Source organism: Schistocerca gregaria, chromosome 5 (genome assembly GCF_023897955.1).
Source record: "Schistocerca gregaria isolate iqSchGreg1 chromosome 5, iqSchGreg1.2, whole genome shotgun sequence".
NCBI lineage: Eukaryota > Metazoa > Arthropoda > Insecta > Orthoptera > Acrididae > Schistocerca > Schistocerca gregaria.
Window position 1 is genome coordinate 306,664,710 of NC_064924.1, and position 18,595 is coordinate 306,683,304.

Consider the following 18,595-nt stretch of genomic DNA (forward strand, 5'->3'; position numbering starts at 1 on the left):
TGGTGAGCACCTTAATGTGTAGGCTGTACCAGCTGCCGTTCAGAGCTATCTGCCGTGCTGTAGGGTGTTTATACCGTGTATTTTAGGCTTCATTTAACAACGCTGTTATTGAAAAGGAGAATACCGGTCATATTAACTTAGATTGGTAAATTTTGTATGTCTGTGTTATTTCTGTCTGTTGGTTTTGTGCCCTGTTGATAATCTGATGAGCCGGTTCTGTAATCTATTGCGTTCTCAGCATAAATGCAAGTTTAATTTGTCTTAGTTGAAGCGTTTAGAGGATTCTCGTTCAAATTATATTTACTCGTGTACACTGTGTTATGGAATTAGCCTCAGAAATTTCAATTTAAAATCGACCTACGTACACTGGTATTCTTGTCCATAGGTTTTGAGTCCGGTTTGTAATTTATCAGTACTATCTGTGGTTGCTTTAAAACTCAGGGTTAATTTTTCTATCTGTTGCTGAAGCCAGCTGGGTGTCGTTCTTTAAATGTTATTTATACATTTGTTTCAAAACATTTTTTACAGTGGCTCATTGCCTGTTTTGATGTGATAACTAAATGCTTAGTGATGTTTTGTTTACTGTTACGGAAAATGTTTTAATTGAAATGTTTTTCTCTCTGTTTTAGTTCATACTCTGCTTTATTTAATCTACATTGAAGCAGAACAGCCGGACTGTAGCGAAACTCAACCATTTGATATTTTAAGTTAAATTGCTCAGTTCATGCATCAAAAATTGTATTGTCCATTTGACAATATTCATTTGAGTTTTTTTTTTCAACGTAATCACTATCTGGAGTACCCTTTTTAAAAATAAAATTGACTTTTGTATTTCAGATGTTATGCTTTCCTGAGTTGGTTTAATCATCATCATCGATCCGATGAGCGACTTGTACTTCAGGGAACACAAGGGGATTGACTACCACTGACCTCTGTACAGCAACAATCCCGTTTTCTGTGGTGTCGGGCATATTGAGCCACAAATCTCGTACACTAGGGTAGAATTGTTCCCATTGATCAGTTTCTCTTCAAACTGAGTCCCAACGACCACCGAAGACTTGTCTGAGACGCCGCAGACATCGGTGGGATGCCAACCCTACAGTCGCAAACCTTATGACACAACAACGAGGAGTATGAGTCTCGGGTGTCATTTCACTTTATTTTATAGCAGGACCTCTTTGGTTGTCAACCGCAACACACTTAAGCACAGCGGTACGTGAACTTTATTCTGTGCCCCGTTTTGTTTCCCTTCATGGTAAGCCAGTCTGTTCTTACTTTTCAGCAAAATAATGCCCGCCTGTTCGCGGTGAGAGCTTCTGCCGCTTATATTCGTACTTGCCAAACCCTACCTTTGGCAGCATAGTTGCCGGACGTCTCCCAACTGGGAACATTTTCAGCATAATAGGCAGCGTCCTCCAACCATTTAAGGATTTTTAGGATCTAGGACGCCAATTGGAAAGAATTTTGCACGATATCCCTCAGGGAGGCATCCCACAACTTTGTCAATCAATGCCTACCCAAATAACTTGGTTCAAATGGCTATGAGCACTATGGGACTCAACTGCTGAGTTAACAAGTCCCATAGTAAGTAAAGCTGTGAGTAGCGGGCGTGAGTCGTGCTTCGGTAGCTCAGTTGGTAGAGCACTTGCCCGCGAAAGGCAAAGGTCCCGAGTTCGAGTCTCGGTCGGGCACACAGTTTTAATCTGCCAGGAAGTTTCATATCAGCGCACACTCCGCTGCAGAGTGAAAATCTCATTCTGGAAACATCCCCAGGCTGTGGCTAAGCCATGTCTCCGCAGTATCCTTTCTTTCAGGAGTGTTAGTTCTGCAAGTTTCGCAGAAGAGCTTCTGTTAAGTTTGGAAGGTAGGAGACGGATACTGGCAGAAGTAAAGCTGTGAGTACCGGGCGTGAGTCGTGCTTCGGTAGCTCAGTTGGTAGAGCACTTGCCCGCGAAAGGCAAAGGTCCCGAGTTCGAGTCTCGGTCGGGCACACAGTTTTAATCTGCCAGGAAGTTTCATATCAGCGCACACTCCGCTGCAGAGTGAAAATCTCATTCTGGAAACATCCCCAGGCTGTGGCTAAGCCATGTCTCCGCAGTATCCTTTCTTTCAGGAGTGTTAGTTCTGCAAGTTTCGCAGAAGAGCTTCTGTTAAGTTTGGAAGGTAGGAGACGGATACTGGCAGAAGTAAAGCTGTGAGTACCGGGCGTGAGTCGTGCTTCGGTAGCTCAGTTGGTAGAGCACTTGCCCGTGAAAGGCAAAGGTCCCGAGTTCGAGTCTCGGTCGGGCACACAGTTTTAATCTGCCAGGAAGTTTCATATCAGCGCACACTCCGCTGCAGAGTGAAAATCTCATTCTGGAAACATCCCCAGGCTGTGGCTAAGCCATGTCTCCGCAGTATCCTTTCTTTCAGGAGTGTTAGTTCTGCAAGTTTCGCAGAAGAGCTTCTGTTAAGTTTGGAAGGTAGGAGACGGATACTGGCAGAAGTAAAGCTGTGAGTACCGGGCGTGAGTCGTGCTTCGGTAGCTCAGTTGGTAGAGCACTTGCCCGCGAAAGGCAAAGGTCCCGAGTTCGAGTCTCGGTCGGGCACACAGTTTTAATCTGCCAGGAAGTTTGAAGTCCCATAGAACTTAGAATTACTTAAACCTCACTAACCTAAGGACACACATCCATGCCCGAGGCAGGGTTAGAACCTGCGACCGTAGCGGTGCCGCAGTTCCAGACTGTAGCACCTAGAACCGCTCGGCCACTTCGTCCGGCCCCAAATAACTGCTTGCATGTGGTCCAATGCATTATTCACTTCCTCAATTTGTGAAGCGCTCTTTCTGTAGAATAAATCATCCAATTTTTCAGAAATTGTATCACTTGTTTCTCTGCACATTTATATAGTACCTACCGATTTCCGCCCCTTTCGGATAGTTCCTTCGTGCATCGTTTTTCTAGCATGTAATTAAACTAAAATTACTGGAACATCTCTCGATTCTGAAATGGTATGATGAGTTCTGTCTGCAAGGAACTTTTGTGTCCATTCACAAACTTGTCCATTACTCGATAACTCGTACTCACTAAAAGAGACTTGGAAGTGATGATAGTTCGAAGGAATGTTACCAACCTAATTCTGACCAAATTTCCATTCAAAATTAATACAGATCGCTGAATAGCAGTACCTGCCACAACTGCGCCCATGTTCTCCACGTCGGCCGCAACGAGCGCCACTTGCGCCCACGCCGCCGCGCTCCTACTTGCTGCTGTACCAGGTGGAACAGCGATTTATCTTTTTCCCGCCAGAGAGAGCGGTGTTGACGCCTCTAATGAGTTTATAACGCGACGCTATTAACGTCTTCAAACGTAATGACCGTTTTTGTCACAGCAAGTGAGGCGAAGCAGAAAGGCTCTTGAGGCGTCATGGATAAGAAATTGAATTTCGTCGTACCGCTACTCTGATACAGAGAAGAAAATGATGATAGACGCTTAATTTTCACACCAGTGCCCTGTTGCCGCTATACAGCGATGAAATAAATGCACTCCAGGAATTATCGTCATTAGTCTTATCCGTTAATTAATGGTTGTTCATTTGACATGAATTCTTTATAATTCAAAGCACTACAGACGTCTTTTTATAATTTTTCATCAGTATAGAGCAGTACGCATTTGCTTATCTGGAAGAGTGATCTTCCGTGAATGTGTTATAATAAAGTTTCTGTGTATGAGTCGCAACTAGTTCTCAAGTGTCTGGATCATTTACCTTTTAACATTATTTTCGACGCGTTCCGAATCTATGATGCTTCAGCCGTTTCTTCTCACTAATTTTGTCCTTCTTCGATTTACTCTCGATCCGTATTCTGTGCTGACTGGACCGTTCATTCCATCCGGCACATCATGTAATTCTTCTTCACTTTCACTGAGAATCACAAAATCATCACTAAATCGTATCATTGATATCCTTTCACCATAAATTTTAATTCCAGTCCTGAACCTCTCTTTTACTTTTATCATTGCTTCTTCGATGTATAGATCGAACAATAGGGTCCTGACTTACACCCTTTTTAACCCGAGCACTTCGTTCTTAGTCCTACACTCTTATTATCCCCTCTTGGCTCTCGTACATACTGTATATTACCCTATCTCCCTATAACTTATCCCATTTGCCTCAGAATTTCGAACATCTTGCACCATTTGACATTGCTGAACGCTTTTTTCAGGTCGACAAATCATATGAACGTGTCTTGATTTTTCTTTAGTCTCGCTTCGATTATTAACCGCAACGTTAGAACTGCCTCTCTGGTGGTCTTGCCTTTCCCAAAGACAGCTCGTCATCTACCACTACCACATCTTCAGTTTTCTTTTCCATATTCTGTATATTATTCTTGTCAAGAACTTGGATACATGGGCTGTTAAGCTGATTGTGCGATAATTCTCGCACTTTTTCGCTCTTTTGAGTCTTCGGAATTTTTCCGAAAAGGCAGATGGTTTACCGACAGACTCATACATTCCACACATTGACGTGAACAGTCACTTTGTTGCCAATTCTCCCACGGTTGTTGGAAATTTTCATGGAATGTTACCCATCCCTCCTGCCTTATTTAATCGTAAGTCCTCCAAAGATCTCGTGAACTTCCCCCGCGGAAAACCTTCAATGTACTCTTTCCACCTATCCAGTCTCACCTCTGCACTTAACAGTGGAATTACCGTTGTACTCTTTATGTTACCACCCTTGATTTTAATTTTACTGAATTTTCTTCTGAATTTCCTACAATCTCAGCCAGTACTTCCGACAGTCATTTCTTTTTCGCTTTCTTCATATTTTTCATGGAGCCATTTCGTCTTAGCTTACCTGCACTTCCTATTTATTTCATTCCTCGGAGACATTGTACATTCCTGAATTTCAATGAACATTTTTGTATTTCCTGCTTTCATCGAGCACCTGAGGTATTTCTTCTGTTACCCACGGTTTCTTCGCAGTTTCCCTCTTTGTACCTATGTTTCTCCTTGCAATTTCTGTGATTGTCTTTTTTAGAGATGTTCATTCTTATTCAGTTGAACTGCCTATTGAGCTATTCCTTATAGCAGGATCTATATCCTTAGAGAACTTCGAGCGTATATCGTCATTCCTTAGCACTATAGTACCCCACTTCATTAAATATTGGTTCTTCCTATCTAATCTCTTGAAGTTCAGCCCACACTTCATCTCTACTAAATTGTAATCTGGATCTATATCTGCTCCCGAGTACGACTTACAATCCAGTTCCTGATTTCGGAACTCTGTCTGACTATGATATAATCTAATTGAAATCTTCCCCGTATCTGCCAGCCTTGTCCAAGTATACCACCTCCTCTTGTGGTTCTTGAACAGATTATTAGCTATTACCATCTGATTTTCGTTTAAGAACTCGATTTGTCTCTCTCCTCTCTTATTCCCAGTACCAAGACCATAGTCTTCCATAACCCTTTATTCTAATCCTTCATTTATAACCGCTTTCCAATTCCTGATGACTGTTACATTTTCTTCTCCCTTTACCTTTTGATAACGCGTTCGATGTCCTCATATACTTTCTCTGTCTCGTAATCTTCGGCCTTCGACTTCGGCAGGCATACCTGAACTATCGTCGCCGATGTCGGTTTGCTGTCGATTTTGCTGAGAACAACCCTATCACTAAACCAGAGTAACACACTCTCTGCCCTGCCTTCCTATACATAATGAATCCTACTGTCGTTATACCATTTTAAGCTGCTATTGATGTTACCCTATACCCACCAAACTAGAAATCCTTGTCTTCTTTCCATTTCTATTTACTGATCGGCACTATATCTAGAGTGAGTCTTAGAATTTTCTATTGTTCTTGCCACGTTAAAACTTCTCACAGTTCACATCCCAATCCGTGGAACGTTATCCTTTCTTTGGCTATTCACTTTTTGTCTCATGGACAACTCCTTCTTGGCAGCCCCCTCCCGGAGATCCGAATGGGGGGCTCTCCTGGAATCGTTCACCAACGGAGACATCATCATGGCATTTTCCCCATACAGGCCACATTTCCTGTAGATACACATTATTTGTCTTTAATGTAGTGGTTTCTATTGCATTACGCATGCTTATGCCGTTGGTCACTACTGATTTTTCCGCCTTTAGAACCAGTTTCCCACCCCAAGGGCATAAGAGTTCCCTGAACCTCTATCCATTTCTCCGCCCCCTATGACGAGGCCGGTGGCAGAATGAGGGTGACTTCTTATACCAGAAGTCTGTGGCATCCAATGGTTCGAATTCGGGACCGAACGTGTTCTGATTACTAATCAAAGACGCACAAGCAAATTGAGGTAACAGAAAGAATGAGTAGAGAGGTAACTATAGAACACTGTGCTTTTTTCAGACATGGCGTAAACATGACCATAGTAACAGTGGTATTAGTGATTTTTTAGTGAAAGAAATATCTAACCATCATCTGGACAAGGTATTAGCAGATTAAATCTAGGATTTGACGAGATTAGTTCGGTATCTATGACAACGAGGTATCTATGACACCTCGTTCATGGGTAGGCCAAAATCTGTTACTGCAGAAGAGAATCTTATCGTTGTCGCGCAGTGTTTTGTGCAGCCACCCAATAAATCTCAAAGTAAAATGCCCAAGACTGTGGAATGTCAAGAACAAGCATGGGTTTTGAGAAACCTGAAACTGTCACTTTACTTCACGGCCTAAATCAAGGTGATCCCGGCATGCATACAGTATTCTGAAAGATGGAGGCGGTCTGACAGTCCAGCCAAAGTTTTACAGAAGCATTCTTTGCGAAACGAAGAGAACTCTTAAGGTGAGTGGCGGAGTGAACAGACAAAGGCGTGTCTGCTGGGATTCTACGAATCGCCTTGTGGCGGTCAAACTCTCGTAGTGTGCTTGTATGGGTGAGCTGAACGAGCGTTATAATTTTATTGCTGATTGCAGTTCTGGATATGCTTCAAAAAACGTTCTTAGAACTGTAAACTTTTTGAACATCTACAGCTGTTTAAGGAGAAGTTGATATGGCAACAAGTTGGGGCATCCCTCGCTTTATGGAATTATAGTGGGAGACTTCCTAAATGAAAACTTTGATGAATGGATTGGCATACCACGATCCCCAGATGTCACACGAAAGGTCATCTGCTGTGGAGCCCTGTGTTCAACAATAAGCACTGAACGTTCTCCTCCGAAACACCTGTGCATTCACTAGCACTACACACTATCGTCGTATCTTCCTTAGGCCGCCACCTACACTGCTTTAAAGAGCAGGCAAGGCACTGGCTTACATCTTCTGTGATGACACGCGGACGCGCATGATCCTGTTGTCTACTCAACGACTTTCCACTGGTGCTCACGACACTAGCTCTCGAACGGCCGACCAGTTACCGTTTGCTTGCTGTCCGTCCCTAGACGCTGCGCCACAATAATGCTACCTTTGTCAAATTTTCTATGTCAGTGCAATTCCTCAGTTGCGGCCCGTACCGTTGCTATAGCGATTTCCTCATCTATCTTTGCTCTACATATACAGGGTGGTCAGAAACAGGCTGAAAAGCTTCGAAAGGTGTTGCAGGGTGTCTTGTGCTGATGAATACTTGTGAAGAAAAATATTCGATACGTTGCTCCAAGTTAATTGGCACTGAAGTAGCCAATCGGGCTGCTGCAAGCAAATCAAGCGGCTAAGGAGTTACAATTAGTGACAATTGTTCTCATAGCGTAGATGATAGGGCACGGAATTCTCAGCCTTTGGCTCGGGTTCGATCCTTACCACCGCCTCATGTTCAATTTTTATATCACTCTCTTGTTCGGTTTTAGGAAGCGAAACGAAGAATACGTTTGGTGACACCGTCTCTGGCAGGCGGCTTGAATTTGGGCTCGCAAAGATGTGATGTATGCTGATTAACACGACAATGATGCAAGGTATTTGAAATCTGTTTTCGCAGGACAGAGCGGGTCAGGTTATGGTTGTGGAAACGGACCAAGGTCAGTTACTGTTAGTTGCACAAAACACACAGCTTTATTTTCCTAAAACATTTAATCACACATGCCCTTAAAAGCATTAAAAAACAATACGGCTGAAGGCCCGAACACAAGTTATTAAAATTGCCGGACGGAATACACACGGCTGAAGACCTTAGTTAAAAAAATAGAATTTTACATAAATACTGGGCTAAAGGCCACACACTGGACTCAAGCGTTAAAGCATGGGTAACAATGATTTTGAAAAATTAGTTTAAACAAGAATCTTCAAGTTTTAATTTAAGACGGCTGAAGGCCTTATCTTAAAATATTTCAAGTAAAGTTCGGCTGAAGGCCACATACTGAACATGAACCATTCAAGGCTTAAGGCCTGGATAACAAAGGTTTCAAATGAGGCAAATCTACTTTTTAAAACTAATCAATGCTTAAAGCTTAGTTTAAGTCGGCTGAAGGCCTTATTTTAAAATTAAAACAAACTAAACTAATAGATGGCTGAAGACCTAGCAAAGCACTTCAGACTAAAAGAAAATCACAATCTAAAACCAACAGAACAGTGGTGCTCAGAAGTGTTCCAAGGGTCAGCCTGAGGAGGTAGCTCTAACGTAAGGTGAGGTGAGACAGGCAGCCAAGTAAGGTTAAATAATCGTATGGCAACCCGACCCAAGGACGGCTGAAGGACTGACCAACAACCTAATCAATTCCCTTCCGCCCGACCAACAGCACGACAATGGAAAATGTCAGCGAGGGCGAAGATACCAGCAGCCATGCGTCTTCAAATACTAGCGTCTAAATACAGCCAAGGCACAATAACAAACACCAAAGGCTGTCGAACTAGACGCCGTGCCGGACAAAATCAACACGGCGAGGAAACACACACTCGCTGCTCTGACCGAACTGACCGACTGCCTACTCCAGTACGCAGACAGCATTCTTAACTGCTCAGTGCAAATCACAGAAGCTACACATAATTCCACGTAAACAGTTGCACCAAGAAATCCGACAATCCTAAAACCAATTACTGTGGAACAACAAGGAGTAATCGCAAGTCGACCCTCACAGAGTTTCCATAAGCTGTCGGCGACCAAATAGACGTCGTCCGATGAGACGACCTACCCAACGACCAACCAAGGCCGTCGATTAAGTGTCTGCAATGGTGGGGCGAGTCATGGCTGTCCGGAGCTCACTGCAGCTCCATCCCTTGGTGTCCGTTCTGAACTCGGAGACACGGTGACCGGGGCACACTGGCTAGGACCCAACTATGCAGAGGGAACACTTGCCCACTGGCCACTGGCCACATCTCTCCACAGGGAAGGAACCGACCTACGTCCGGAAAATTGTCCAACTGACGCGGCCCGGAAACGGTCGAAATATCAAATACACGTCACCCGATGAGATGACCAACCGACCGACCAACCGGTCGTTCCCGCACCAGTCTCCTTCCGTGGGACAGTGCATGTGTGTCGCCAGCGGTCGGCGAGTACTGGCTGTCCGCAACTCAATTCCCGATACACAACGAGCCGGGAATACTAGCGGTCGCTTCAAAGGTAATACGACAGTGCTCTTATGGATACGGGCTGCTGCTGCCACTCACGGGGAGGCAAGCCAGCAACTTAGTTAGGCCGCGCACGGCTCAGTATTGAATTCTTTTCTGAGCAATTATTTCTCAGCAGAACCTACCCTGATCACCCTGTGTTACTTACCTTACCGCGTCAGCTGGCCGCAAAGCCACAAGTCGGATTTCCGTCTCGCTGCGGGCAGTGGCCTTGAAGTTATTTGTGGATGTGGATGTGTGCTGTCTCAGCCACGTAATGCTCCTGTCTACAAAGCGAAAAGCGAGCGGTAGAGTTGCGTCAGACAAGTGATACGAGAGGCTGTGTACGGGCGCGCCACTTGTTGCGTGTAGCGCGGCTTCTTTCGCGGCCGCAGGTCAGCGGGCACGGCGGAAGCAGACGCGGCGCCGGCATTTGCGTGACGTCACGGGCCTTGTGAATGAGCGCGGTGGTGCGTAGCGTGACGTGCGACCGCGGCTATGTTTAGCGGCCGGCGCTCCGCGGGCCGGCACCGCCGTGCTCATTGCCGGCGTACTAGCCCAGCTGTAGGGTGGCCCACCCTCTGCTCGAGGCGGCGGTTGCACGGTAGCTACTGGACAGACCGAAGACTTTTCGCATCTGGTGAGCAGGTCGAGTGGTTAAGACACCGTGCTGTTGCGCCAGTGCCTTTTAACGCGGCATTTGCAACCCGTGGCCAGACAGAAGTGTGATTCAAGAAGCTGTATAGAGGTCGATCTGACGTGACTGACGAGGTCGATCTGAAGTGAGTGAAGCTTCCGCCATAACGCTAGAGCAGAGCCAGTTACCACATTGCAAACCGTGGGGAAGAGACGGATGCAGTGGTCACCTGGATTACCACACGTCAGAACCTCCCCGTAAGGAAGAATAGGGCCTTTCGTAAAAGGGATGGAACGAGCAATCTAAACTTTATCCGTTTCAGAATGCAGCCAGCTCCGAGTGGTACACCACGATGAGCTACTCCTGAGTCCAAGTGCTAAGCGTTATTGACCTCTAGGCCACACTATGTTCCTGAGTGCTGATCGTAGCAACGCAACATTTCCACTGGTATCTAATGGATGAATTAATATACCAGTCTTATTCAGTGCTTCTATAGTTTTAAGATGGTCATCTACCTAATTTTATGTGCCTGCTGCTCCACCAAATATCCTGCACTGTCACTGCAATCTGCAGCGGTACAAATAACAACGACTCCAGCCATCCTGATGTGGGTCATCCAACACACCGCTACTACATGTACACCTATGCTCCGCAAACCACCTGACGGTGTGTGGCGGGGGCATCTTGAATACCTCTGTCGGTTCTCCCTTCTATTACAATTTCGTATTGTTCCTGGAAAGAAAGGTTGTCAGTATGGCTTCGCGTGGGCTCCAATCTCATTGTATCATCATTGTCTATCCGAGAGATATACGTAGGAGGGGGCAATATACTGCTTGACTCCTCGGTGACGGTATGTTCTCGAAACTTCAACAAAAGCCCGTACCGAACTACTGAGCGTCTCTCTTCTACTGGAGTCTATCTATCATCTCTTTAACGCTTTCGCGATTACTAAATGATCCTGTAACGAAGCGCACTGCTCTCCATTGGATCTTCTCTATCTCTTCTATCAACCCTATCTGGTACGGTTCCCACACTGTTGAGCAGTATTCAAGCAGTGGGCGAACAAGCGTACTGTAACCTACTTCCTTTGTCTTCGGATTGCATTTCCTTAGGATTCTTCCAATGAATCTCAGTCTGGCATCTGCTTTACCGACGATCAACTATATGATCATTCCATTTTAAATCACTCCTAATGCCTATTCCCAGATAATTTATGGAATTAACTGCTTCCAGTTGCTGACCTGCTATTTTGTAGCTAAATGGTAGAGGATCTTTCTTTCTATGTATTCGCAGCACATTACACTTGTCTACATTGAGATTCAATTGCCATTCCTTGCACCATGCGTCAATTCGTTGCAGATCCTCCTGCATTCCAGTACAATTCTCCATTGTTACAACCTCTCGATGTACTAGAGCATCATCCGCAAAAAGTTTCAGTGAACTTCCGATGTTATCCACAAGGTCATTTATATACATTGAGAATAGCAACGGGCCTACGACACTCCCCTGAGGCACACCTGAAATCACTCTTACTTCGGAAGACTTCTCTCCACTGAGAATAACATGCTCCGTTCTGTTATCTAGGAACTCCTCAATCCAATCACGCAATTGGTCTGATAGTCCATGTGCTCTTACTTTGTTCATTAAACGACTGAGGGGAACCGTATCGAACGCCTTGCGGAAGTCAAGAAACACGGCATCTACCTGTGAACCCGTGTCTATGGCCCTCTGAGTTTCGTGGACGAATAGCGCGAGCTGGGTTTCACACGATCATCTTTTTCGAAACCCACGCTGATTCCTACAGAGTAGATTTCTAGTCTCCAGAAAAGTTATTATACTCGAACATAATTCGTGTTCCAAAATTCTACAACTGATCGACTTTTGAGATATAGGTCTATAGTTTTGCACATCTGTCTGGATTCCTCCTTGAAAACGGGGATGACCTGTGCTCTTTTCCAATCTTTTGGAACGCTACGCTCTTCTAGAGGCCTACGTTACACCGCTGCAAGAAGGGGGGCCAGTTCCTTCGCGTACTCTGTGTAAAATTTAACTGGTATACCATCACGTCCAGTGGCCTTTCCTCTTTTGAACGATTTTAATTGTTTTTCTATCCCTCTGTAATCTATTTCGGAATTTACTATTTTGTCATCTGTGCGACAATCTAGAGAAAGAACTACAGTGCAGTCTTTGTCTGTGAAACAACTTTCGAAAAAGACATTTAGTATTCCGGCCTTTAGTCTGTCATCCTCTGTTTCAGTACAATTTTGGTCATAGAGTGTCTGGAAATTTCGTCTTGATCCACCTACCGCTCTGACATAAGACCAAAATTTCTTAGGATTTTCTGCCAAGTCAGTACACAGAACTTTACTTTCGAATTCATTGAACGCCTCTCTCATAGCCCTCCTCTCATTAAATTTCGTTTCGTGTAATTTTTGTTTGTCTGCAAGGCTTTGGCTATGTTTATGTTTTCTGTGAAGTTCTCTTTGCTTTCGTAGCAGTTTCCTAACTCGGTTGTTGTACTACGGTGGCTCTTTTCCATCTCTTACGATCTTACTTGGCACATCAATGCATATTGTACGATGGGTTTGAACTTTGTCCACTGATCCTCAACACTATCTGTACCTGAAATAAAACTTTTGTGTTGAGCCATCAAGTACTCTGAAATCTGCTTTTTGTCACTTTTACTAAACAGAAAACTATTCCTACCTTTTTTTAATATTTCTATTTACGGCTGAAATCATCGTTGCAGTAACCGCTTTATGATACTGATTCCTTGTTCTGCGTTAACTGTTTCAAATACTTCGGGTCTGTTTGTTACCAGAAGGTCTAATATATTATCTACTTGAGTCGGTTCTCTGTTTAACAGCTTAAGGTAGTTTTCAGATAATGCACTTAAAAAATTTCACTGGGTTGTTTGTCCCTGCAACCCGTTATAAACGTTTGAGTCTACCAGTCTATATCCGGTAAATTAAAATCTCCACCCAGAACTATAACATGGTCGGGAAATCTAATCGAAATATTTTCCAGATTTTCCTTCAGCTGCTGAGCTAGGGGGCCTACAGAGACATCCAATTACCATGTTTGAGCGGGCTTTAACCGTGATCTTCACCCAAATTATTTCACATTTCGGATGTCAATTTCGATACTATTACACTTTTTATCACTATAAAAACACGTCCCCCTTCACTGTCCAGCCTGTCCCTGCGGTATACATTCCAATCTGAGTTTAGAATTTCATTACTGTTTACATCTGGTTTCAGCCAACTTTCCGTCCCTAGTACTATGTGGGCACAGTGACCGTTTACTAACGAGAGCAGTTCTGGGAGCATTCTATAGACGCTCCCTTAGACAAGTAAGAAAAAGACAGTTAATACTTAAATTTACATAGCTTGCTGCGCAGCACATGTGAAGCAGACGGCAGTTACGACGACACTAGCATTATTGGCACTACAGCTCACTAAAGGGACTCTTTCTGACTGTACTCAAAACAAACACGAAATCTATGGAACACTATTACTAGTACTCCAAAATTAAAGCTTCCTAAAAGCAAAAACAGATGCTGCCTCCGCTACCTGTGAGACTATAGGCTGCGCCTGGTTCTGATAAGACAGCAGTGGTCCCTAGCAGCAAGGAAACCACATTCTGGCTGCATTCTGCCGACTTAAGGGCGCCTACCTTAGAGTGCACGGTTCGGATGCACACTGCCCAGTGCTCTGTGCTCTGTGCTCTGTGCACACGATCTCTGGCGATGCGTTCCACGTAGGGGCGTTTCGTTCGACTCTGCATGAGCGCGTGCGTAGACTGCTTGGATTTGCTGTCGCTGCGTGCTGGCCTGCCGTGGCGCTACACTCGACATCATTCTGACAACGTAACTTGACCATCGTTGCGGCCAGTCTGACGTGGCTCTATGGCCAACTGAGTCCATGGGCTAAATTGATTTTTATTATTTTTTTATTTATTTACTCGTCAAGTTCCGTAGGACCAAATTGAGGAGCAAATCTCTAAGGTCATGGAACGTGTCAGTACATGAAATCACAACACAAAAGTAATAACAGATAAAAATAAATTTTTTATGAATTCGAAAAAAGTCAAGCCATAAGTTTAAGTAAATGCGATCAACAATACAACAAGAATCAGATTAGTATTTCAAGGAACTTCTCGACAGAATAGAAGGAAATTCTTCACTTTCGATTTGAAACCTCGTGGTATACTGCTAAGATTTTTGTATTCTAGTGGTTCCTGATTGAAAATGGATGCAACAGTACACTGCACACCTCTCTGCACAAGAGTTAAGGAAGTCCGATCCAAATTTAGATTTGATTTCTGCCGAGTATTAACTGAGTTAAAGCTTCTTATTCTTGGGAATAAGCTAATATTGTTAACAAGAAATAACAGTAGGAAATATATGTATATATATTGAGAGGCCAATATCAAAATATCCCGACTCGTAAACAGGGGTCGACAAGAGGTTCGTGAACTAGCACCACTTATTGCCCGAACCGCCCGTTTCTGAGCCAAAAATATCCTTTCAGAATGGGAAGAGTTACCCCTAAATATAATACTACACGACAGATGTGAATGAAAATAAGCAAGTAGACTAATTTTCGTGTCGAACGATCAGTCACTTCACATACCGTTCGAATGGTGAAAATGACAGCATCAAATCTTTGAACAAGGTCCTGAACGTGGGCTTCCCACGACTGTTTTCAATCTATCTGAACACTTAGAAATTTGAACGGTTCAGTTTCTCCAATCATATGCCCATTCTGTGAAATAAAAACATTATGTTTTGTTGAACTGTATGTCAGAAACTGTAAAAACTGAGTCTTACTGTGATTTAGCCTTAGTTTATTTTCTACAAGCCATGAACTTATGTCTGAAACGGTACCAAGCTAGTGTCATTAGCACACAGAAATATTTTAGAATTACCCATAATACTAGAGCGCATATCATTTATTTAAATAAGGAGCAGGAGAGGCCCCAACACTCATCCCTGGGGAACCCCCTCCACTAGACCATACCCCACTCACACCCCACAACACAGTCATCCTCACCATTGTGAATAATGACCTTTTGCAGTCTGTTGCTAAACTAAGAGTTAAACCAATTGTAAGCTACTCCCCATATTCTGTAATGGTCCAACTTCTGGAGTGAAATTTTGTGATCAACACAATCAAACGGCTTAGTTAAATCAAAAGTATGTCTAGCGTTCGAAACCTTTTGTTTAACCCATCCAGTACATCTACATCAACATCATACTCCGCAAGTCACCTAAGGATGTGTGGCGGAGGGTACCACTACCTGATCCTTCCAACCCTGTTCCACTCGTGAATAGTGCGAGAGAAGAATGATTGTCGGTAAGCCTGTGTATTGGCTCTAATTTCTTGAATTTTCTCCTCGTGGTCATTACGCGAGATGTATGTCGGGGCAAATAATATGTTGTCTGACTCCTCCTGAAAAGTGATGTCCCGAAATTTCAGTAGTAAATCTCTCCGTGATGCACAACGCTTCTCTTGTAACATCTGCCAGTGGAGTTTCTTTACCATCTCCGTAACGCACTCTCGCCAGCCAAACGATACCGCGACGAAACGCTCAGCACTTCGTCGGACCTTCTCTATCGCCTCTACCAGACATACCTGATATGTAGTCCAAATAGACGGACAATACTCAAGGATCGGGCGAACAACCACCTTATAGGCCACTTCTTTCGTGGATGAGTTACGTTGCCTTAAGATTCTTCCTATTAATATGAGTCTGGTGTCTGCTTTTCCCACTGACTGTTTTATATGGACATTCCACTTGAGGTCACTCTGGGTAGTTCCGCCTACATACACTCCTGGAAATGGAAAAAAGAACACATTGACACCGGTGTGTCAGACCCACCATACTTGCTCCAGACACTGCGAGAGGGCTGTACAAGCAATGATCACACACACGGCACAGCGGACACACCAGGAACCGAGGTGTTGGCCATCGAATGGCGCTAGCTGCGCAGCATTTGTGCACCGCCGCCGTCAGTGTCAGCCAGTTTGCCGTGGCATACGGAGCTCCATCGCAGTCTTTAACACTGGTAGCATTCCGCGACAGCGTGGACGTGAACCGTATGTGCAGTTGACGGACTTTGAGCGAGGGCATATACTGGGCATGCGGGAGGCCGGTGGACGTACCGCCGAACTGCTCAACACTTGGGGCGTGAGGTCTCCACAGTACATCGATGTTGTCGCCAGTAGTCGGCCGAAGGTGCACGTGCCCGTCGACCTGGGACCGGACCGCAGCGACGCACGGATGCACGCCAAGACCGTAGGATCGTACGCAGTGCCGTAGGGGACCGCACCGCCACTTCCCAGCAAATTAGGGACACTGTTGCTCCTGGGGTATCGGCGAGGACCATTCGCAACCGTCTCCATGAGGCTGGGCTACGGTCCCGCACACCGTTAGACCGCCTCCAGTGGTGTCGCGACAGGCGTGAATGGAGGGACGAATGGAGACGTGTCGTCTTCAGCGATGAGAGTCGCTTCTGCCTTGGTGCCAATGATGGTCGTATGCGTGTTTGGCGCCGTGCAGGTGAGCGCCACAATCAGGACTGCATACAACCGAGGCACACAGGGCCAACACCCGGCATCATGGTGTGGGGAGCGATCTCCAACACTGGCCGTACACCTCTGGGGATCGTCGAGGGGACACTGAATAGTGCACGGTACATCCAAACCGTCATCGAACCCATCGTTCTACCATTCCTAGACCGGCAAGGGAACTTGCTGTTCCAACAGGACAATGCACGTCCGCACGTATCCCGTGCCACCCAACGTGCTCTAGAAGGTGTAAGTCAACTACCCTGGCCAGGAAGATCTCCGGATCTGTCCCCCATTGAGCATGTTCGGGACTGGATAAAGCGTCGTCTCACCCGGTCTGCACGTCCAGCACGAACGCTGGTCCAACTGAGGCGCCAGGTGGAAATGGCATGGCAAGCCGTTCCACAGGACCACATCCAGCATCTCTACGATCGTCTCCATGGGAGAATAGCAGCGTGCAATGCTGCGAAAGGTGGATATACACTGTACTAGTGCCGACATTGTGCATGCTCTGTTGCCTGTGTCTATGTGCCTGTGTTTCTGTCAGTGTGATCATGTGATGTATCTGACCCCAGGAATGTGTCAATAAATTTTCCCCTTCCTGGGACAATGAATTCACGGTGTTCTTATTTCAATTTCCAGGAGTGTATTTTAAGGCAGACGCTGTCTCCAGCTGTCATCAACAGTGTAGCTGTGTAGTAGTGGACTTGTTTTGCTATGTATGCGCGATATATTACATTTACTGACTTTCAGGATCAACTGCGAGAGTCAGCAAGATTAATTAATTATCTGAAGGCGTTCTGCTGACTCTTACTATCATTTGGCGTTGCTGCTTTGGTATAAAGAACTGCATCATCTGCGAATAGCCTTAAAGAGCATCAGACGCTTTCTACTAGATCATTTATATATATTGTGAACAGCAACGGTCCTGTTACAATTCCCTGTGGTAGTCCGGATATTACCTTTACATCTGTCTTTTTAGTTCCGTTAAGAGCGACGTGTTGAGTTCTGCCTGAAAGAAAGTCTCGAATCCAATCGCAGGTCAGCTCCGATACTCCTTAAGCTCGTAATTTTTTCATTAAACGGCAATGAGGGACTATGTCAAATGCCTTACTGAAATCAAGGGCCGGCCGCGGTGGTCTCGCGGTTCTAGGCGCGCAGTCCGGAACCGTGTGACTGCTACGGTCGCAGGTTCGAATCCTGCCTCGGGCATGGATGTGTGTGATGTCCTTAGGTTTGTTAGGTTTAAGTAGTTCTAAGTTCTAGGGGACTAATGACCACAGCAGTTGAGTCCCATAGTGCTCAGAGCCATTTGAACCATTTGAAATCAAGGAACACGGCATCAGCCTGAGCGCCGTTGTCCACTGAGCTGTGGATCTCATGGAGGAACCGAGAGAGCTGATTTTTGCAGGATCTCTCTCTGCGTAATCAATGTTGATTTTTGTAGAGGAGCTGTTCATTTTCCAAGAACGTCATAATTCTTGAGCATAAAACATGTTCCATAATTCTACATCAGATTGACGTCAACGATATAGGTATATAATTGTGTGGATCTGTCTTATGGCCTTCCTTAAAAAAAAGGGGGGGGGGGATACCCTGCTCTTTTTTCCAGTCGTTAGGTACCTTTCGTTGCTCAAATGATATATGTTAAATTACTGGTGGAAGAGGAGCAAGTTCTTTCGCATAATATTTATAGGATCTTGTAGGTACCTCACCTGGTCCAGAAGACTTTCCACTACTAAGCGAGTGTAGCTGCTTTCAGTTCCGTGAACGTTTATCTCAATATCTGCCATTCCGACGTTCGCACGAGGGTTGAAAGGAGGGACAGTGTTATGATATTCCGCGGTGAAACAACTTCGGAAGCCATATCTCAGTATTTCGGTCATCTCTCT

General features: G+C 45.0%; 1 protein-coding gene and 1 non-coding gene across 7 annotated transcripts in view; one reads left to right on the forward strand and one right to left on the reverse strand.

Moving 5' to 3' along the window:
• LOC126271869 (neuronal acetylcholine receptor subunit alpha-7) overlaps positions 1–18,595 on the reverse strand; it is a 1,066,999-nt gene that overhangs the window by 897,521 nt on the left and 150,883 nt on the right. The window lies entirely within an intron of this gene.
• Positions 2,216–2,290, forward strand: Trnas-uga (transfer RNA serine (anticodon UGA)). The gene has a single exon. It is a non-coding gene; the product is annotated as a tRNA-Ser (tRNA).